Below are 21697 nucleotides of genomic sequence, written 5' to 3' on the forward strand. Positions count from 1 at the left end.
TTTTAGGAAAAACCATGAATGAGTTATTAGCCATAGCTGACCAGGTCTATATGGCTAGGAACCAGGTAGAAGAAGAAAAGAAGAAGAGGGATAGAAAGGAAGGATACAAGACTCTCCTATCCATGATGGATGGTAGAACAGGAGAAAAGAGGGGCAGAGGACGTGGAAGAGGAAATGGTAGAGGAAGAGGAGGAACTGGAAGATTAGAATGGAATCAATGTGCGAAATGCAGGAAATTTGGGCACTGGCAGGGCCAATGTACAGAGCAAGTAACTAGTGATCGAGGAGGTCAAGAAAATGGTAGAGGAAGAGGCCGGGGACGTGGCAGAGGACGAGGAAGTTATACACCGTACCAGGAAAAGGAGGCAATAGTGGCTGCAGTGGTGCAGGAAGAAGGATGGGAGGACATAGAAGATGGTGAATGAAGGAGCCAGGCTCTTGTTTTGTTGGACCCCGGGGAGCCTATGGTCACTATGGAAATCGGGGACCAACAAATTGACTTTTTGGTGGATACAGGGGCTGAAAGATCAGTAATAAACAAGCTAACGAGCCCACCAAGTGCTGAAACCACTCGAGTTATAGGGGTTTCAGGAATAGTCCAAAAATGCCCCTTGCTCCAGGAAAGGACTTGCAATTTGGCTGGACATAATGTGAGTCACAAATTATTATATCTCCCAGATTGTCCTGTCCCCCTCTTGGGGCGAGACATTCTCTCTAAATTAAGGGCACAGATTCAATTCATTAACACTGGCCAGATGGAATTGACTATTCCAATGGAAGAGGAATGGAGGTTGTTTCTCATAAGGCAGGAAACATCAGAACTACCGAAAGCCCAGTGGCCGTGGGAAAAGACGCCTTTGGTATGGGCAGAAGATAACCCACCCGGCCTGGCTAAATATGTGCCCCCAGTAGTGGTGGAAGTAAAGAAAGGAATGGGGCCGGTAAAGAGGCCCCAATACCCTGTCAGTCGGGAAGCATCAATAGGAATACAAAAACATATTGACAGGCTACTGGAACATGGATTAATTATACCTTGCAGCTCACCCTGGAACTCTCCCCTGTTGCCAATCAAAAAGCCAGGAGGCGAATTTCGCCCTGTTCAGGACTTAAGAGCAGTAAATCAAGTCACCGTTCCTCTGACCCCGGTAGTGCCAAATCCACATATCATGATGAGTTTAATACCCGCATGGACGGCGTGGTTTACGGTATTGGATATTAAAGATGCGTTCTTTTGTATCCGGTTGGCTCCGGTGTCCCAGCCGATTTTTGCGTTCCAGTGGGACACCCAGCAAGCCGGCCAAAGGACCCAATTTACGTGGGCCCGTATCCCTATGGGCTATCACAGTAGCCCCACGATATTCGGACAGGCACTGGCAAAAGACATGGAAGAATTTGAAATTCCGGAGAGTGAAGGGGTGTGGCTTCAATACGTGGATGATTTATTAATAGCCTGTAGGTCAGAGGTTGGGTGCAGGCACTACACCCTGAAAATGTTAGAAACATTGGAGGAAAAAGGATACAAAGTGTCCAAAAAGAAGGCTCAATTGTGTCAAAGAAGCGTAAAATATCTGGGATTTGAAATAACTGAGGGACATCGGTCACTGGGAGTTGAAAGAAAAAAAGTTATTTGTGCAATACCAACCCCGTCCAGCAGGAGGCAGGTTAGGGAATTTTTAGGTTCAACAGGGTATTGTCGGCAGTGGATCCCAGGTTATGCTATATTGGCCAAGCCGTTATACCAGGCCACCCGAGGGAATAGGGAAGATCCATTCCAGTGGACAGAAAAAAGCCAACAAGCCTTTGAGGCTTTAAAAGAGGCCCTGATGTCATCACCAGCCCTAGGCCTACCTGATATGGAAAAACCCTTCATTCTGTTCGTATCGGAGCGAGAAGGAGTAGCAGTGGGCGTACTTACCCAGGCTTTAGGGTCATGGCAAAGACCAGTGGCATACTTGTCAAGACAACTAGACACAGTAGCCCAGGGAATGCCACCATGCCTGCGGGCTGTGGCAGCAGCAGTAGATTTAATAAAAGAAGCAAGCAAATTGACTTTAGGGCAGCCACTGGTTGTAAAGGTACCACACCATGTGAAGGCGCTGTTAGATACCAAGGGACCACGCTGGCTCACAAACGAGAGACTGACAAAATATGAGGGGGTGTTATGTGACAACCCGATGGTAACCCTAGAAACTTGCGCCACCCTGAATCCGGCTACCTTGTTGCCTGCCCCGGGGGAGGAAATGGTCCACCAGTGCATTCAGGTGATGGAACAGGTATATTCCAGCCGACCTGATTTAAAAGACGTACCAATATCCAACATAGACATGACCCTATTCACTGATGGCAGTAGCTTCGTGGAGAATGGTGAGAGGCATGCAGGGTATGCGGTGGTGCAGGGGGGGGGAGAGATTTTGGAAGCAGAGTCGCTCCCCCCGGGAACCTCCGCTCAGCGGGCCGAGTTGATAGCCCTCACCAGGGCACTGCAGTTGGCAAAAGGAAAGCGGGTCAATGTCTACACGGATTCAAAGTACGCTTTCACTACGCTTCATGCCCATGGAGCTTTGTACAAGGAGCGGGGACTCCTTACGTCGGCTGGAAAGGGCGTTAAGAATGCAGCTGAGATTGTGGCCCTTCTGGAGGCGGTTTGGGAACCGGATCGGGTTGCTGTAATGCATTGTAAGGGACACCAGAGGGGAGAAGATCCAGTTACGCAAGGAAATAGGTTAGCTGATTTGACCGCGAGGGAGGCAGCCAAACACCCCCACAATAAGCAGTGCCTGCTCACTGCAACTGCATTAGAGGACCCCCCATTAGAAAAGTTTGCATATACACAGGAGGAGGAGAATTGGGCCTTGGGGGAAAAAGGAAAATGGAAGGGAGAGGTCATTGTGATGCCAGATAACCGCGTCTACGTCCCTAAGGACATGGCGTGGCACATAGTCCGACACATGCACTACACTACACACCTGGGTAAGACGGCCCTGGCAACATTGTTGGGACGACAGATGTACATCGATGGGCTCCATAGCTTAACAGCAGCGGCTGCACGCAGGTGCTGGACCTGCGCCAAGAATAACCCTCGAGAAGGACCCTTAAAGCCCCCAGGAGTTCAACATATAGGCAACACCCCGTTCGAGGCAATTGTGACTGATTTCACTGAACTGCCTTCGCAAAAGGGCTACAAATATTTGCTTGTTTTTGTGGACACTTACACTGGGTGGGTAGAGGCATACCCGACCCGTACTGAAAAGGCGGTAGAAGTTTCTAGGGCACTGTTGAGAGACATAATCCCAAGGTTTGGAATACCATTGGAAATAGGATCTGATAACGGTCCAGCTTATGTACACAAGATAGTTCAGGGATTGTGCCAAATGTTGGGCACCAAGTGGAAGTTGCATTGTGCCTATAGACCCCAGTCATCGGCAAAAGTTGAAAGAATGAATCGGACTATAAAGAATGCTATATCAAAAACCTGCCAAGAGACAGGGCTGGGATGGACTGTAGTGCTGCCCATGGTGCTATTGAGAATAAGATGCACCCCCCACAAAAGGACAGGTTTGACCCCCTATGAGAGACTGTATGGAAGGCCACCACTAAATTTGAGGTCAATAATAAACAAAGGGGGAGACCAGCATGTGATTGGAGATAAACAGACAATTCAACAAGTGCAAGCTCTGGCTGGACAGATAGAACAAATTGCTCAATATACTTCAGAGCTGAATCCACCTTATCCTACCACACCTTTGCATTGTTTTTCGCCAGGTGACGAGGTGCTCATCAAGGAGTGGAAGATTGACCCGCTTGGACCAAAGTGGAGAGGACCCTATACTGTGCTGTTATCAACCCCTACCGCCATCAAAGTGAAGGAAGTCAAGCCTTGGATACATTACACCCGTGCCAAGTTGGCGCCCTCCGTGTGGAAAGTGGAAAGAGCGGATCAGAGTGACCTGAGACTCAGGATCGTCCGGCAACCCCCTACGGGGTCAACAAGGCCATGAAGCTGACCCCATCGGGCACAATAGAACGTCGAAGGTCAAGTATGTCGCAGTGTGGCCCAACAAAAGCACTGTCCTGGAAGTGGTGGAAAGACATTATGATGGGAAGGGGAGGAGGAGACACCAGAAAACCAACAGGAGTTCGGACTATATTTGGGTTCCTAATGCTCATAAATATGATCACTGTGATACAGGGAAATTGGTTAAAAGAACATGCAAGACTTATGTTTGCCCAACATGGTAAAGATGTGTCTCTTATATATGAACATCCAGAAAAAATAGGTGACTTATCTTTCCTCCCAGCACTAATAGAAGACCCTCAGGTGGTACTTGGGGGATTACAAGGAAGTATTCAAAATCCCACTATGTTTTCCCAGGTTCCTGATGGACTAAATCAAGCTAGGTTTAGACGAATAAGATACACTGCCACTACGCGAGGAATGTGTTTTTGTTGTGGAAATAAGGGTACATGGAATCAAAAGTGGAGGGATTGGGAACGCAGAAAAGCCTTCCTAATAGGGTTAAAAAATTATACTTACTGCACAGATTGGTTTTATTTACATGGTACCCATAACTCCACCTATACTAACAGACAAAATTTGGCAGACACAGATTGGAAAGAATTGTACCCCGAATATCCAATGTTTGATTCAAATTACACTACCTTGAGCAGTGGTGGTAGTATTTGTTCAGGATGGCAAATTAGAGATCCTAATATGTGGTTTTTCTTTGACAAATGGGCCACCAATTACCATCCGGGAAGATACCAGTGTGTTGGGGTAGGATATTTAACATTCCCTGTGAGAGTTCTCAGACACCCCAAAACCCTCACAAGACTTCGAAGGTCCCTACAACCCGTGGTGCTTTTAGGACCCGAGTGTTCAGACGAAGTGATCATAAACTCTGCCTTGTCTGACACTGAGGGCTCACGGGTGGGGTGGGGATTGATAACAGGAGTCCTGACTCTCGGATCCTACCCAGGTATAATTGCCCAAGAAAATAGAAAAAGTATTCTAGGGCTCACGTGTAGGTTAGAAAAAAGCATAAATGCCACTGGGAAGATAGTTAAACAATTACAATCCGAAATTGAAGAGCTGAGTCAGATGTTATTACAGCACAAGTTGGCCCTGGATTATCTGCTGGCAACAAAAGGAGGATTTTGTTCCATAATAAAGGGCCGTTGTATAGTTCAATTTCATAATCTCAACCAAACAATTGAAGATGATTTAGAAAAATTACAAGAATTGGTAAATCATAATGTAAAAGAAGATGGGTGGAAACCTTTCTCGTGGTTGACTTCCTGGTTTCCTTCAATATCATGGCTCAAAGAGTTGATGCTTATAATCATATTATGCAGTTTTACTTTTTTATTGTTAATATGTTGTTTTCCAATTATGCTTCAAGCCTGCCAAAAATATATAATGCCGGTAACGCCAATGAAAAAGATAGGCCTCATCCAGAAGAAAAGTTGGAGAGACCCATAATAACCTTTGCTGATTTGCTTTCGCTTTTGTAAAACGCTTAGCAAAAAAGAAAATGGAGAAATGAGGCAGCCTTATTGTTGTGGAAATGGGAATAAGGGATATGCTGCCAAATAAGGAAGGTGAAGGGGGGGTGTCCCGTGTGCAAAAAGATGAGTGTGGGGCTTTGTGCAAAAGCTTGAGGGCGGGGTGCAGACCATCATTTGATTTCCCGGAAATCACCTGATTTAAGGGAAATGGGAAACTTTCGTTTTTCAAAAGGTATATATATAGAGTTCAGTCCACCAGAAAGGGGTCGCCTCTACAGAAACGCCTCGTTGCGTGGGGGAGGCGGCCAGGCAGCTGCTTTTGAAACTTAATAAACTGCTTTTCCCTTGGATGAATCAAGTTGTCTGTCCCTTTTGACTCCTGCCTGCGCTCGCTTTGAAGGTTACAAGATAAGCTTTGGCAGAGGGGCCCTATTTGGGCAAAAAGGTCTGCTACAAGAGGAAGCCACAGGGAGGAGGGAGCAGGTCAAGGGTCTGGAGAACAAGCCCTATGAGGAGCGGCTTAAGGAGCTGGGCATGTTTAGCCTGAAGAAGAGAAGGCTGAGAGGAGATATGATGAGGGCCATGTATCAATATGTGAGAGGAAGCCACAGGGAGGAGGGAGCAGATCAAGGGTCTGGAGAACAAACCCTATGAGGAGCGGCTTAAGGAGCTGGGCGTGTTTAGCCTGAAGAAGAGAAGGCTGAGAGGAGATATGATAGCCGTGTATAAATATGTGAGAGGAAGCCACAGGGAGGAGGGAGCAGATCAAGGGTCTGGAGAACAAGCCCTATGAGGAGCGGCTTAAGGAGCTGGGCGTGTTTAGCCTGAAGAAGAGAAGGCTGAGAGGAGATATGATAGCCGTGTATAAATATGTGAGAGGAAGCCACAGGGAGGAGGGAGCAGATCAAGGGTCTGGAGAACAAGCCCTATGAGGAGCGGCTTAAGGAGCTGGGCGTGTTTAGCCTGAAGAAGAGAAGGCTGAGAGGAGATATGATAGCCGTGTATCAATATGTGAGAGGAAGCCACAGGGAGGAGGGAGCAGATCAAGGGTCTGGAGAACAAGCCCTATGAGGAGCGGCTTAAGGAGCTGGGCGTGTTTAGCCTGAAGAAGAGAAGGCTGAGAGGAGATATGATAGCCATGTATAAATATGTGAGAGGAAGCCACAGGGAGGAGGGAGCAGATCAAGGGTCTGGAGAACAAGCCCTATGAGGAGCGGCTTAAGGAGCTGGGCGTGTTTAGCCTGAAGAAGAGAAGGCTGAGAGGAGATATGATAGCCGTGTATCAATATGTGAGAGGAAGCCACAGGGAGGAGGGAGCAGATCAAGGGTCTGGAGAACAAGCCCTATGAGGAGCGGCTTAAGGAGCTGGGCGTGTTTAGCCTGAAGAAGAGAAGGCTGAGAGGAGATATGATAGCCGTGTATAAATATGTGAGAGGAAGCCACAGGGAGGAGGGAGCAGATCAAGGGTCTGGAGAACAAGCCCTATGAGGAGCGGCTTAAGGAGCTGGGCGTGTTTAGCCTGAAGAAGAGAAGGCTGAGAGGAGATATGATAGCCGTGTATCAATATGTGAGAGGAAGCCACAGGGAGGAGGGAGCAGATCAAGGGTCTGGAGAACAAGCCCTATGAGGAGCGGCTTAAGGAGCTGGGCGTGTTTAGCCTGAAGAAGAGAAGGCTGAGAGGAGATATGATAGCCGTGTATCAATATGTGAGAGGAAGCCACAGGGAGGAGGGAGCAGATCAAGGGTCTGGAGAACAAGCCCTATGAGGAGCGGCTTAAGGAGCTGGGCGTGTTTAGCCTGAAGAAGAGAAGGCTGAGAGGAGATATGATAGCCGTGTATAAATATGTGAGAGGAAGCCACAGGGAGGAGGAGGGAGCAAGCTTGTTTTCTGCTTCCCTGGAGACTAGGATGCAATGGGACAATGGCTTCAAACTACAAGAGAGGAGATTCCATCTGAACATGAGGAAGAACTTCCTGACTGTGAGAGCCGTTCAGAAGTGGAACTCTCTGCCCCGGAGGGAGTGTGGTGGAGGCTCCTTCTTTGGAAGCTTTTAAGCAGAGGCTGGATGGCCATCTGTCAGGGGTGATTTGAATGCAATATTCCTGCTTCTTGGCAGAATGGGGTTGGACTGGATGGCCCAGGAGGTCTCTTCCAACTCATAGATTCTATGATTCTATGATTCTATCATCTAAACTGGGGGAAAGACAATGGTAGCAACTGGATAATGGCCGGGCATGTGCTCAAGTATCGACTGTGGAAGCAGAAGACTGAAAAATGCTGAGCAGGAGGAAAGCTGCTGGGACGCGCTGAGGCTGTGCAAGTGTGAAGTTAACTCTGGCCATAACATATTAGTATTAGTATTATTAGTATTATATTAGTATTAGTATTATTAGTATTATATTAGTATTAGTATTATTAGTATTATTAGTATTATTAGCAGGCGCCAAAAAAGTTTGTATTTCCGTCCATTTCGGAAATACGTAAGATGGCCGCCTGCCGATGCTTGCTGAGAGGGGCGAGCGAGCGGCGAGCGAGAGGGGCGGAAGCACTCTCTCCTGACATTTCACCCACATCTATGGCAGGGGCATCCTCAGAGGTTGTGAGGTCTGTTGGAAACTAGGCAAGTGGGGTTGATATATCTGTGGAATAATGTTCAGGGTGGGAGGAAGAACTCTTGTCTGCTGGAGGCAAGCGTGAATGTTGCAGCTGGCCAGCTTGATGAGCATCGAATGGCCTTGCAGCTTCATGGTCTGGCTGCTTCCTGCCTGAATGTTGCAATTGGCCGGCTTGCTTAGCATTGCCTATTAATAATAATAGCGAGCGGCGAGCGAGAGGGGCGAGCGAGCGGCGAGCGAGAGGGGCGGAAGCACTCTCTCCTGACATTTCACCCACATCTATGGCAGGGGCATCCTCAGAGGTTGTGAGGTCTGTTGGAAACTAGGCAAGTGGGGTTGATATATCTGTGGAATAATGTTCAGGGTGGGAGGAAGAACTCTTGTCTGCTGGAGGCAAGCGTGAATGTTGCAGCTGGCCAGCTTGATGAGCATCGAATGGCCTTGCAGCTTCATGGTCTGGCTGCTTCCTGCCTGAATGTTGCAATTGGCCGGCTTGCTTAGCATTGCCTATTAATAATAATAGCGAGCGGCGAGCGAGAGGGGCGAGCGAGCGGCGAGCGAGAGGGGCGGAAGCACTCTCTCCTGACATTTCACCCACATCTATGGCAGGGGCATCCTCAGTGGTTGTGAGGTCTGCTGGAAACTAGGCAAGTGGGGTTGATATATCTGTGGAATAATGTTCAGGGTGGGAGGAAGAACTCTTGTCTGCTGGAGCGAGAGGGGCGAGCGAGCGGCGAGCGAGAGGGGCGGAAGCTTGATGAGCATCGAATGGCCTTGCAGCTTCATGGTCTGGCTGCTTCCTGCCTGAATGTTGCAATTGGCCGGCTTGCTTAGCATTGCCTATTAATAATAATAGCGAGCGGCGAGCGAGAGGGGCGAGCGAGCGGCGAGCGAGAGGGGCGGAAGCACTCTCTCCTGACATTTCACCCACATCTATGGCAGGGGCATCCTCAGTGGTTGTGAGGTCTGCTGGAAACTAGGCAAGTGGGGTTGATATATCTGTGGAATAATGTTCAGGGTGGGAGGAAGAACTCTTGTCTGCTGGAGCGAGAGGGGCGAGCGAGCGGCGAGCGAGAGGGGCGGAAGCTTGATGAGCATCGAATGGCCTTGCAGCTTCATGGTCTGGCTGCTTCCTGCCTGAATGTTGCAATTGGCCAGCTTGCTTAGCATTGCCTATTAATAATAATAGCGAGCGGCGAGCGAGAGGGGCGGAAGCACTCTCTCCTGACATTTCACCCACATCTATGGCAGGCATCCTCAGAGGTTGTGAGGTCTGTTGGAAACTAGGCAAGTGGGGTTGATATATCTGTGGAATAATGTTCAGGGTGGGAGGAAGAACTCTTGTCTGCTGGAGCGAGAGGGGCGAGCGAGCGGCGAGCGAGAGTGAGGGCCCGCCAGAGTGAGTGCCTGCCTTCCCTCCTTAATAATAATTAATAATAATTAATCCCTATTCTACTAAATTAATAATTTAAATTTAAAAAATATTTAAAAAATATTGGGAAAAAAAAGGGCGCCATCTTTACAAAATGTTTTGTAAATATTTACGAAATTTCGTAAATACCGAAACTTTTTTTTTGGGAAAGTTTTGTAATTTTAAATATCGAAACAAAAAAAAAAACCCCAATTACAAATCGATTTTAGAAACAAATTTTTGCGTTGTTACCCAGGCCTAATTATTATTATATTAGTATTATTAGTATTATAGTATTATTTATATTATTAGTATTATATTATTATATTAGTATTAGTATTAGATTATTATTATTATTATTATTATTATTATTATTATTAGAAAAGGCCCAAATCGAGGGCACGCTGTCTGGCGGCACCTACGGCAGAAGATGTCGTTGTTGACGATCAGGTATCGGTAGTGATCGGTGTAAGGGTGGCAGTCACGAGCGTGCAAGGCCTCGTAGCAGCAGTCGTGCAAGTAGCAGCACCTAGGAGGGCGGGCACACACAAGGAAGGAGGGGGCACAACTAGGGCACACTTCCTCTCATGGCCTCACCCAGCATCCCCTCCCTCACATTCCTAGCCTTCCTTCCTTCTCTCTTTCCTTCCTTCCTTCCTTCCTTCCTTCCTTCCTTCCTTCCTTCCCTTCCACCCTTCCATCTTTCCTTCCCTCTTTCCTCCTTCTCTTCCTCTTTCTCCTTCTTTCCTTCCCCTTTGTCTTTCCATCCTTCTCTCTTTCCTTCCTCCTTACTTCCCTCCCTTTTTTCTCCTTCCTTCCTTCCTTCCTTCCTTCCTTCCTTCCTTCCTTCCCTCCCTTCCACACTTTTGTTCTTCCTTCCCTCTTTCCTCCTTCTCCTTCCTTCCTTCTCTCTTTCCTTCCTTCCTTCCCTTCCACCCTTCCATCTTTCCTTCCCTCTTTCCTCCTTCTCTTCCTCTTTCTCCTTCTTTCCTTCCCCTTTGTCTTTCCATCCTTCTCTCTTTCCTTCCTCCGTACTTCCCTCCCTTTTTTCTCCTTCCTTCCTTCCTTCCTTCCTTCCTTCCTTCCTTCCTTCCTTCCTTCCCTTCCACACTTTTGTCCTTCCTTCCCTCTTTGCTCCTTCTCTTCCTCTTTCTCCTTCTTTCCTTCCCCTTTGTCTTTCTATCCTTCTCTCTTTCCTTCCTCCTTACTTCCCTCCCTTTTTTCTCCTTCCTTCCTTCCTTCCTTCCTTCCTTCCTTCCTTCCTTCCTTCCTTCCTTCCCTTCCACCCTTTCATCTTTCCTTCCCTCTTTCCTCCTTCTCTTCCTCTTTCTCCTCCTTTCCTTCCCCTTTGTCTTTCCATCCTTCTCTCTTTCCTTCCTCCTTACTTCCCTCCCTTTTTTCTCCTTCCTTCCTTCCTTCCTTCCTTCCTTCCCTTCCACACTTTCGTCCTTCCTTCCCTCTTTCCTCCTTCTCTCCCTCTTTCTGCTTCCTTCCCTTTGTCTCTCCTTCATTCTCTCTTTCCTTTATCCTTCCTTTCCTTCCATCATTCTCCTCCTTCCCTTTCTTCTTGCCTTCTCTTCTTCTTCCTTCCATTCCTTCCTTCCCTCTCCTTCTTCCCTTTTGTCCCCCCTCCCTTCTCTCTTTCCTCCCTCCTTCCATTCCTTCCATCCTTCCCTTCCACCATTCCTTCCCTTTTTTTCTTTCCTTCCTTCCCTCTTTCCTTCCTCCTTCCCTCTCTCCCTCTTTCTCCTTCAATCCTTCCCTTCTTCCCTTTTGTCCCCCCTCCCTTCTCTCTTTCCTCCCTCCTTCCATTCCTTCCATCCTTCCCTTCCACCATTCCTTCCCTTTTTTTCTTTCCTTCCTTCCCACCTTCCTCCTTCTCCTTCCTTCCTTTCTTCTCTCTTCCCTTCCTTCCCTTCCACCCTTTCACCTTTCCTTCCCTCTTTCCTCCTTCTCTTCCTCTTTCTCCTTCTTTCCTTCCCCTTTGTCTTTCCATCCTTCTCTCTTTCCTTCCTCCTTACTTCCCTCCCTTTTTTCTCCTTCCTTCCTTCCTTCCCTTCCACACTTTTGTCCTTCCTTCCCTCTTTCCTCCTTCTCTCCCTCTTTCTGCTTCCTTCCCTTTGTCTTTCCTTCGTTCTCTCTTTCCTTTATCCTTCCTTCCCTTCCATCATTCTCCTCCTTCCCTTTCTTCTTGCCTTCTCTTCTTCGTTCTTCCTTCCATTCCTTCCTTCCCCCTCTCCCTCTTTCTCCTTCAATCCTTCCCTTCTTCCCTTTTGTCCCCCCTCCCTTCTCTCTTTCCTTCCTCCTTCCATTCCTTCCATCCTTCCCTTCCACCATTCCTTCCCTTTTTTCTTTCTTTCCTTCCTTCCTTCTCTCTTTCCTTCCTTCCTTCCCTTCCACCCTTTCATCTTTCCTTCCCTCTTTCCTCCTTCTCTTCCTCTTTCTCCTTCTTTCCTTCCTCTTTGTCTTTCCGTCCTTCTCTCTTTCCTTCCTACTTACTTCCCTTCCTTTTTTCTCCTTCCTTCCTTCCTTCCTTCCTTCCTTCCTTCCCTTCCACACTTTCGTCCTTCCTTCCCTCTTTCCTCCTTCTCTCCCTCTTTCTGCTTCCTTCCCTTTGTCTCTCCTTCGTTCTCTCTTTCCTTCCTCCTTCCATTCCTTCCATCCTTCCCTTCCACCATTCCTTCCCTTTTTTCTTTCCTTCCTTCCTTCCTTCCTTCTCTCTTTCCTTCCTTCCTTCCCTTCCACCCTTTCATCTTTCCTTCCCTCTTTCCTCCTTCTCTTCCTCTTTCTCCTCCTTTCCTTCCCCTTTGTCTTTCCATCCTTCTCTCTTTCCTTCCTCCTTACTTCCCTCCCTTTTTTCTCCTTCCTTCCTTCCTTCCTTCCTTCCTTCCTTCCTTCCTTCCCTTCCACACTTTCGTCCTTCCTTCCCTCTTTCCTCCTTCTCTCCCTCTTTCTGCTTCCTTCCCTTTGTCTTTCCTTCGTTCTCTCTTTCCTTCCTCCTTACTTCCCTCCCTTTTTTCTCCTTCCTTCCTTCCTTCCTTCCCTTCCACACTTTCGTCCTTCCTTCCCTCTTTCCTCCTTCTCTCCCTCTTTCCTTTATCCTTCCTTTCCTTCCATCATTCTCCTCCTTCCCTTTCTTCTTGCCTTTTCTTCGTTCTTCCTTCCATTCCTTCCTTCCCTCTCTCCCTCTTTCTCCTTCAATCCTTCCCTTCTTCCCTTTTGTCCCCCCTCCCTTCTCTCTTTCCTTCCTCCTTCCATTCCTTCCATCCTTCCCTTCCACCATTCCTTCCCTTTTTTCTTTCCTTCCTTCCTTCCTTCCTTCTCTCTTTCCTTCCTTCCTTCCCTTCCACCCTTTCATCTTTCCTTCCCTCTTTCCTCCTTCTCTTCCTCTTTCTCCTCCTTTCCTTCCCCTTTGTCTTTCCATCCTTCTCTCTTTCCTTCCTCCTTACTTCCCTCCCTTTTTTCTCCTTCCTTCCTTCCTTCCTTCCTTCCTTCCTTCCTTCCTTCCTTCCTTCCTTCCTTCCCTTCCACACTTTCGTCCTTCCTTCCCTCTTTCCTCCTTCTCTCCCTCTTTCTGCTTCCTTCCCTTTGTCTCTCCTTCATTCTCTCTTTCCTTTATCCTTCCTTTCCTTCCATCATTCTCCTCCTTCCCTTTCTTCTTGCCTTCTCTTCTTCTTCCTTCCATTCCTTCCTTCCCTCTCCTTCTTCCCTTTTGTCCCCCCTCCCTTCTCTCTTTCCTCCCTCCTTCCATTCCTTCCATCCTTCCCTTCCACCATTCCTTCCCTTTTTTCTTTCCTTCCTTCCCACCTTCCTCCTTCTCCTTCCTTCCTTCCTTCTCTCTTTCCTTCCTTCCTTCCCTTCCACCCTTTCATCTTTCCTTCCCTCTTTCCTCCTTCTCTTCCTCTTTCTCCTCCTTTCCTTCCCCTTTGTCTTTCCATCCTTCTCTCTTTCCTTCCTCCTTACTTCCCTCCCTTTTTTCTCCTTCCTTCCTTCCTTCCTTCCTTCCTTCCTTCCTTCCTTCCTTCCTTCCCTTCCACACTTTCGTCCTTCCTTCCCTCTTTCCTCCTTCTCTCCCTCTTTCTGCTTCCTTCCCTTTGTCTTTCCTTCGTTCTCTCTTTCCGTTATCCTTCCTTCCCTTCCATCATTCTCCTCCTTCCCTTTCTTCTTGCCTTTTCTTCGTTCTTCCTTCCATTCCTTCCTTCCCTCTCTCCCTCTTTCTCCTTCAATCCTTCCCTTCTTCCCTTTTGTCCCCCCTCCCTTCTCTCTTTCCTTCCTCCTTCCATTCCTTCCATCCTTCCCTTCCACCATTCCTTCCCTTTTTTCTTTCCTTCCTTCCTTCCTTCCTTCTCTCTTTCCTTCCTTCCTTCCCTTCCACCCTTTCATCTTTCCTTCCCTCTTTCCTCCTTCTCTTCCTCTTTCTCCTCCTTTCCTTCCCCTTTGTCTTTCCATCCTTCTCTCTTTCCTTCCTCCTTACTTCCCTCCCTTTTTTCTCCTTCCTTCCTTCCTTCCTTCCTTCCTTCCTTCCTTCCTTCCTTCCCTTCCACACTTTCGTCCTTCCTTCCCTCTTTCCTCCTTCTCTCCCTCTTTCTGCTTCCTTCCCTTTGTCTCTCCTTCGTTCTCTCTTTCCTTTATCCTTCCTTTCCTTCCATCATTCTCCTCCTTCCCTTTCTTCTTGCCTTCTCTTCTTCGTTCTTCCTTCCATTCCTTCCTTCCCTCTCTCCCTCTTTCTCCTTCAATCCTTCCCTTCTTCCCTTTTGTCCCCCCTCCCTTCTCTCTTTCCTTCCTCCTTCCATCCTTCCCTTCCACCATTCCTTCCCTTTTTTCTTTCCTTCCTTCCCAGCTTCCTCCTTCTCCTTCCTTCCTTCCTTCCCTTCCACACTTTCGTCCTTCCTTCCCTCTTTCCTCCTTCTCTCCCTCTTTCTGCTTCCTTCCCTTTGTCTCTCCTTCATTCTCTCTTTCCTTTATCCTTCCTTTCCTTCCATCATTCTCCTCCTTCCCTTTCTTCTTGCCTTCTCTTCTTCTTCCTTCCATTCCTTCCTTCCCTCTCCTTCTTCCCTTTTGTCCCCCCTCCCTTCTCTCTTTCCTCCCTCCTTCCATTCCTTCCATCCTTCCCTTCCACCATTCCTTCCCTTTTTTCTTTCCTTCCTTCCCACCTTCCTCCTTCTCCTTCCTTCCTTTCTTCTCTCTTCCCTTCCTTCCCTTCCACCCTTTCACCTTTCCTTCCCTCTTTCCTCCTTCTCTTCCTCTTTCTCCTTCTTTCCTTCCCCTTTGTCTTTCCATCCTTCTCTCTTTCCTTCCTCCTTACTTCCCTCCCTTTTTTCTCCTTCCTTCCTTCCTTCCCTTCCACACTTTTGTCCTTCCTTCCCTCTTTCCTCCTTCTCTCCCTCTTTCTGCTTCCTTCCCTTTGTCTCTCCTTCATTCTCTCTTTCCTTTATCCTTCCTTTCCTTCCATCATTCTCCTCCTTCCCTTTCTTCTTGCCTTCTCTTCTTCGTTCTTCCTTCCATTCCTTCCTTCCCTCTCTCCCTCTTTCTCCTTCAATCCTTCCATCCTTCCCTTCCACCATTCCTTCCCTTTTTTTCTTTCCTTCCTTCCCACCTTCCTCCTTCTCCTTCCTTCCTTTCTTCTCTCTTTCTTTCATTCCTCCTTCCCTTCCTTTCTTCCATCCTTCCCTTACACCCGTTCATCCTCCCTCCCTTCCCTCTCTCCCTCTTTCTCCTTCCATCCTTCTCTACCTTCCTTCCTTCCATCCATCCATCCTTCCCTTCCACCCTCCCTTCCCTCCCTGTTGTCTTTCCTTCCTTTCTTCCCTCTTTCCTCCCTCCCTCCCTCCCTCCCTCTCTCCTTCCATCCTTCCCTTCCTTTTGTCCTCCCTTCCTCCTCTCTTTCCTTTCTTCCTCCTTCCCTTCCTTCCTTCCCTTCCGCGCTTTCATCCTCTCTTCCTTCCCTTTTGTCTTTCCTTCCTTCCCTCTTTCCTTCCTCCTTCCCTCTCTCCCTCTTTCTCCTTCAATCCTTCCCTTCTTCCCTTTTGTCCTCCCTCCCTTCTCCTTTACCTTCCTCCTTCCCTTCCACCCTTTCATCCTTCCTTCCCTTTTTTCTTTCTTTCCGTCCTTCCCACTTTCCTCTCTCCCCTTTTCTCCTTCCTTCCTTCCCCTTTGTCTTTCCTTCTTTCTCTCTTTCCTTCCTCCTTACCTTCCACCCTTTCATCCTTCCTCCCCTCTTTCCTCCTTCTCCTTCCTTCCTTTCTTCTCTCTTTCTTTCATTCCTCCTTCCCTTCCTTCCTTCCTTCCTTCCATCCTTCCACCCTTTCATCCTCCCTTTCTTCCCTTTTGTCTTCCCTCCCTTCCCCCTCTACCTTTCTCCTTCCATCCTTCCATTCTTCCTTCCTTCCATCCTTCCCTTCCACGCTCCCTTCCCTCCCTTTTGTCTTTCCTTCTTTTCTTTCCTCTTTCATCCCTCCCTCCTTCCCTCTTTCTTTCTCCTTTCATCCTTCCCTTCCTCTCTTTCGTCCTTCCTCCCTTCTCTCTTCCTTCCTTCCTTCCTTCCTTCTTTCCTTTCCATGATTTCATCCTTTCCCTTTTACCTTCTTTCCTCCCTCCCTTTCTCCTTTCATCCTTCCCTTCCATCTTTTCGTCCTTCCTTCCTTCCCTTCCACACTTCCCTTCCTTCCTCCTTCCCTTCCTTCCTTCATTCCCTTCCATGCTTTTATCCTTCCTTCCCTTTTGACTTTCCTTCCTTTCCTCTTTTCCCTCTCTCCCTCTTTCTCCCTCCATCCCTCCATCCTTCCCTTTCTCCCTTTTGTCCTTCCTCCTTCTCTCTTTCCTTCCTTCCTTCCTCTTTCCCTTCCCTCCCTTGTGTCTTTCCATCCTTCTCTCTTTCCTTCCTCCTTCCCTCCCTCCCTTTTTCTTCTCCCTTCTCTCCCTCCTTTATCTTCCTTCCTTCTCTCTTTCCTTTCCTTTATCCTTCCTTCCCTCCCACGCTTTCATCATCCCTTCCTTCCCTTTTGTCTTTCCTTCCTTCCCTTTTTCTCCTTCCATCCTTCTCATTCATCCTTTCTTCTCTCCATCTTTCTCCTTCCTTCCTTCCTTCCTTCCTTCCTTCCTTTTTATCTTTCTTTCCTTCTCTCTTTCCTTTACCCCTTCCTTCCATTCTTCTCTTCCTCCCTTTCTCCTTTCCTTCTTTTTCCTCCCTCCCTCCCTCCCTCCCTCCCATCCTTCCCTTCCACACTTCCTTCTTCCCTTTTGTCCTTCCTTCCTCCCTCCCTTCCATTCCTCCCTTTCATCCTTCCTCCATTCTCCCTCCCTCCCTTCCATCCTACTCTTCCTCCCTTTCTTCTTTCCTTCTCTTTTTCCTTCCTTCCTTCCTTCCCTTCCATGCTTCCTTCCCTTCCTCCCTTTTGTCCTTCCTTCCTTCCTTCTTTCCTACCTCCTTCCCTCTCTCCCTGTAGTCATGCAAATTCCAAACCAATGGAGAGAGTTGGAAACCCTGGGATGCCTGTGGTGGAGGATGCACATACAATCTAGGATGAAATTGTCCCTGAATGAAAGCCTTTCCTTGGGTAGTGGGCAGTGTGGTGTTGGTGGAGGATATTATCAGAGTTCTTCGACATATTCATAGTGCCAATGGAGAGAGTAAGGAACACTAGGATGCCCGTGGTGGAGGAAACACATACAGTCTAGGATGAAATTGTCCTGGAATGAAAGCCTTTCTTTGGGTAGTGGGCAGTGTGGTGTTGGTGGAGGATATTAGCAGAGCTCTTGGATATGTTCATGGCGCCAATAGAGAGAGTAAGAAACACTGGGGTGCCCATGGTGGAGGAAACACATATAATCTAGGAGGAAATTGTCCCTTTACTTGGTTGGTGGGCAGTGTGGTGTTGGTGGAGAAAATGGGCAGGACTCTTGGACATGGAGAGAGTAAGGAACACTGGATTGCCCGTGGTGGAGGAAACACATACAATCTAGGAGGAAATTGTCCCTGAATGAAAGCCTTTCCTTGGTTGGTGGGCAGTGTGATGTTGGTGGAGGATATTAGCAGAGCTCTTGGACATGTTAATGGCACCCATGGAAGGAGTAAGGAACACTGGGGTGCCTGTGGTGGAGGAAACACATACAATCTAGGATGAAATTGTCCCGGAATGAAAGCCTTTCCTTGGGTGGTGGGCAGTGTGATGTTGGTGGAGGACATGGGCAGGGCTCTTGGACATGGAGAGAGTAAGGAACACTGGGGTGCCTGTGGTGGAGGAAACACATACAATCTAGGATGAAATTGTCCCTGAATGAAAGCCTTTCTTTGGGTAGTGGGCAGTGTGGTGTTGGTGGAGGATATTAGCAGAGCTCTTGGATATGTTCATGGCGCCAGTAGAGAGAGTAAGGAACACTGGGATGCCCATGGTGGAGGAAATACATATAATCTAGGATGAAATTGTCCCTTTACTTGGTTGGTGGGCAGTGTGGTGTTGGTGGAGGACATGGGCAGGGCTCTTGGACATGGAGAGAGTAAGGAACACTGGGGTGCCTGTGGTGGAGGAAACACATACAATCTATTATTATTATTATTATTATTATTATTATTATTATTATTATCACCCTTACCGGTCGGTCTGGTCCCGGGGCTGCCCGTGGCCCCCTTTCCCGCAGTAGCACCCGTATCCGCCGAAGTAGATGAGGGCGTTCTTGTGGGTCAGCCGTTCGATCATCACCTTGAAGTTGAGGAGGCTGCTGCGGACGATGGGACACGCTGCACAGGGGCGGGGACAGCGGCGTCACCGGGATTTAGTCCGAACTACAACCAGTCCCAAGGACTCCCTGCTATGCGTGGACCACCAGGGCTCCACTTTGTGCACAGTGAAAGGAAGAGCCGGCACTGGAACTGTGTAATCCTCCTCCTCCTCCTCCTCCTCCTCCTCCTCCATGGACTGAGACCATCACCATTGCTTTTAAACTTTCCTCCCTTCTCCTTCCTTCCCTCTTCTCTCTCTCTCTCTCTAGTATCTATCTCCTTCCTCCCTTCTTCCTTACCTCCTTTTCCTCCCTCCCTCCTTCTCTGTTTCCTACCTTTCTTTTTCCCTTCCTGTTTTCCTCCCTCCCTCCTTCTTCGCTTTCTTTTCCTTTTCCTTCCTTCCTTCCTTCCTTTATTTTCCTCCCTCCCTCTCTCCTTTCCTCCCTCCTTCTTCCCTCTCTTTTCTTTCTTTTTCTTTTCTTACTCCTTCCTTCCTTCTTTCCTACTTCCTTAACTCCTTTCCCACCCTTTCTACGTTTCTGTTTTCTTATACTTTTCCTTCCTTCCTCCTTCCTTACTTCCTTTTCCTCTCTCCCTCTTTCTTTCTCTCTTCCTGTTTTCCTTCCTCCCTCCTTCTTCCCTTTCTTTTCTTTCTTTCTTTCTTCCCTCCTTTCTTCCCTTCCTTCCTACTTTCCTCCTTCCGTAACTCCTTTCCCACTCTCCCTCCCTTTCCTTTCTTTCTATATTTCTCCTTCCTCCCTTCTTCCTTACCTCCTTCTTCCTCCCTCTCTCCTTCTCTCTTTCCTGCCTTTTTTCCCTGTTTTCCTCCCTCCCTCCTTCTTCGCTTTCTTATTCTTTTCTTTCTTTCCTTCCTTCCTTTATTTTCCTCCTTCCCCTCTCTTTCCTTTCTTTCTCCCTTCCTGTTTTCTTCCCTCCCTCTTTCTTCCCTCTTTTTTCTTCCTGTCCTTTCTTCCTTTCTTTCTTACCTCCTTTTTCCTCCTCCCTTAACTAATTTCCCTCCCTCCTTCTCTCTTTCCTTTCTTTTTCCCTTTCTGTTTTCCTCCCTTCCTCCTCCTTCCCTCTCTCCTTTCTTTCTTTTTTTTTCTTTCTTTCCTTCCTTACCTCCTTTTTGCTCCCTCCCTTTCCTTTCTTTCTCCCTGTTTTCCTCCTTCTTCCCTCTCTTCTTTCTTTTTTCTCTCTCTCTTTCTTTCTTTCTTTCCTTCCTTGTCTCTTTCTTCTCCTCTCCTTTCTGATTTCCTCCCTCCCTCCTTCTTCCCTTTCTTCTGTCTTTTATTCCTTCCTTCCTTACCTTTTTCTTCCCTCCCTTCTGTCTTTTCTTTCTTTTCCTTCTTTCCTTCCTTCCTTCCTTCCTTCCTTACCTCCTTTTTCCTCCCTCCCTTCTGTCTTTTCTTTCTTTCCTTCCTTCCTTAACTCCTTTCCCTCCCTCCCTCTTTCCTTTCTCCCCTCTTGTTTTCCTTCCTCCCTTCTTACCCCTCTTCTTTCTTTCTTTCTTTCTTCCTCCTTCCTTCTCTCCTTTTTCTTCCTTCTCTCTTTCCTATCTCTTTCTTTCCTACCTTTCTTTCTTCCCCCTTCTCCCCCTCTTTTCCTATCCTATCATTCCTTCTTCCCTCTCTTCTTTCTTTTCTTTCTTTCTTTCTTTCTTTCTTTCTTTCCTTCCTTCCCTCCTTTTTCTCCCTCCCTCCCTTTCCTATCTTTCTTCTCCCTTTCTGATTTCCTCCCTTCTTCCCTTTTTTCTTTCTTTTCTTTCCTTCCTTCCTTTCTTACCTCCTTTTTCCTCCCTCCCTTCTGTCTTTTCTTTCTTTCTTTCCTTCCTTACCTCCTTTTTGCTCCCTCCCTTTCCTTTCTTTCTCCCTGTTTTCCTCCATTCCTCCTTCTTCCCTCTCTTCTTTCTTTTCTCTCTCTCTCTTTCTTTCTTTCCTTCCTTCCTTCCTTGTCTCTTTTTTCCTCCCTCCCTTTCCTATCTTTCTTCTCCTTTCCTTTCTGATTTCCTCCCTCCCTCCTTCTTCCCTTTCTTCTTTCTTTTCATTCTTTCCTTCCTTCCTTCCTTCCTTCCCTCCTTTTTCCTCCCTCCCTTCTGTCTTTTCTTTTTGTCTTTCTTTCTTTCTTTCTTTCTTTCCTTCCCTCCTTTTTCCTCCCTCCCTTCTGTCCTTTCTTTCTTTCTTTCCTTCCTTCCCTCCTTTTTCCTCCCTCCCTTCTGTCCTTTCTTTCTTTATTTCTTTCTTTCCTTCCTTCCCTTCTTTTTCCTCCCTCCCTTCTGTCTTTTCTTTCTTTCCTTCCTTCCTTAACTCCTTTCCCTCCCTCCCTCTCTTTCCTTTCTCCCCTCTTGTTTTCCTTCCTCCCTTCTTACCCCTCTTCTTTCTTTCTTCCTCCTTCCTTCTCTTTCCTATCTCTTTCTTTCCTACCTTCCTTTCTTGCTGCTTCCCTCCCTCCTTCCCTATCCTATCCTTCCTTTCTCTTCTTTCCTTCTTTCTTTTCTTTTCTCCCTTTTTTCCTATCCTTCATTCTTTTCTTTCTCTCTTCCTCGTCTTCTTCCTCCTTCTTTTCTTTCCATTTCTACTCTTTTTCTTTCCCTCTGCCTTCTCTTTCATCATCGCCTTCCTCTCTCCTTTCTTTCCTCTCTTTCTTTCTTTCTTTCTTTCTTTCTCACTCCCTTCTTCATGGCAGTTTGAACTGTGGAAACGGGGCCTAAACCACTTTAAGTCCGCCGTGCGGACGCCCCTTGCTTACCGCTCACCCCCAGGACCAAGGCCAGCACGAGACGTCTCATATTGTCCGAGGTTTGCTCCGGAATGAGAACCCATTGTGATGCTCGATTCTATGGAACGCAAAGGGAAAGCGAGGGAAGACACTCTTCACATGCTCAGAGGGATGCATTCTTCACATTGAAGGGTAAGATATAGACTACGTTATCATCGGCATATTGGCGTTCTATAACAGATGAAGGCAATAGTCTTGGACAGCAATGGCTCCCAAAGTGACAACATCTGTTATAGACTACGTTATCATCGGCATATTGGCATTCTATAACAGATGAAGGCAAGAGTCTTGGACAGCAATGGCTCCCAAAGTGACAACATCTGTTATAGACTACGTTATCATCGGCATATTGGCGTTCTATAACAGATGAAGGCAATAGTCTTGGACAGCAATGGCTCCCAAAGTGACAACATCTGTTATAGACTACGTTATCATCGGCATATTGGCGTTCTATAACAGATGAAGGCAAGAGTCTTGGACAGCAATGGCTCCCAAAGTGACAACATCTGTTATAGACTACGTTATCATCGGCATATTGGCGTTCTATAACAGATGAAGGCAAGAGTCTTGGACAGCAATCGCTCCCAAAGTGACAACATCTATTATAGACTACGTTATCATCGGCATATTGGCGTTCTATAACAGATGAAGGCAAGAGTCTTGGACAG

The 21697-nt window shown here is 47.6% G+C and overlaps 1 pseudogene; it reads right to left on the reverse strand.

Moving 5' to 3' along the window:
- The window catches only part of LOC132764672 (uncharacterized), a 50371-nt pseudogene extending 29332 nt beyond the window's left edge, over positions 1–21039 (reverse strand).
- Between the last annotated feature and the right edge of the window lie 658 nt (positions 21040–21697).

The sequence above is a fragment of the Anolis sagrei genome, chromosome 13, assembly GCF_037176765.1.
Source record: "Anolis sagrei isolate rAnoSag1 chromosome 13, rAnoSag1.mat, whole genome shotgun sequence".
Taxonomy (NCBI): domain Eukaryota; kingdom Metazoa; phylum Chordata; class Lepidosauria; order Squamata; family Dactyloidae; genus Anolis; species Anolis sagrei.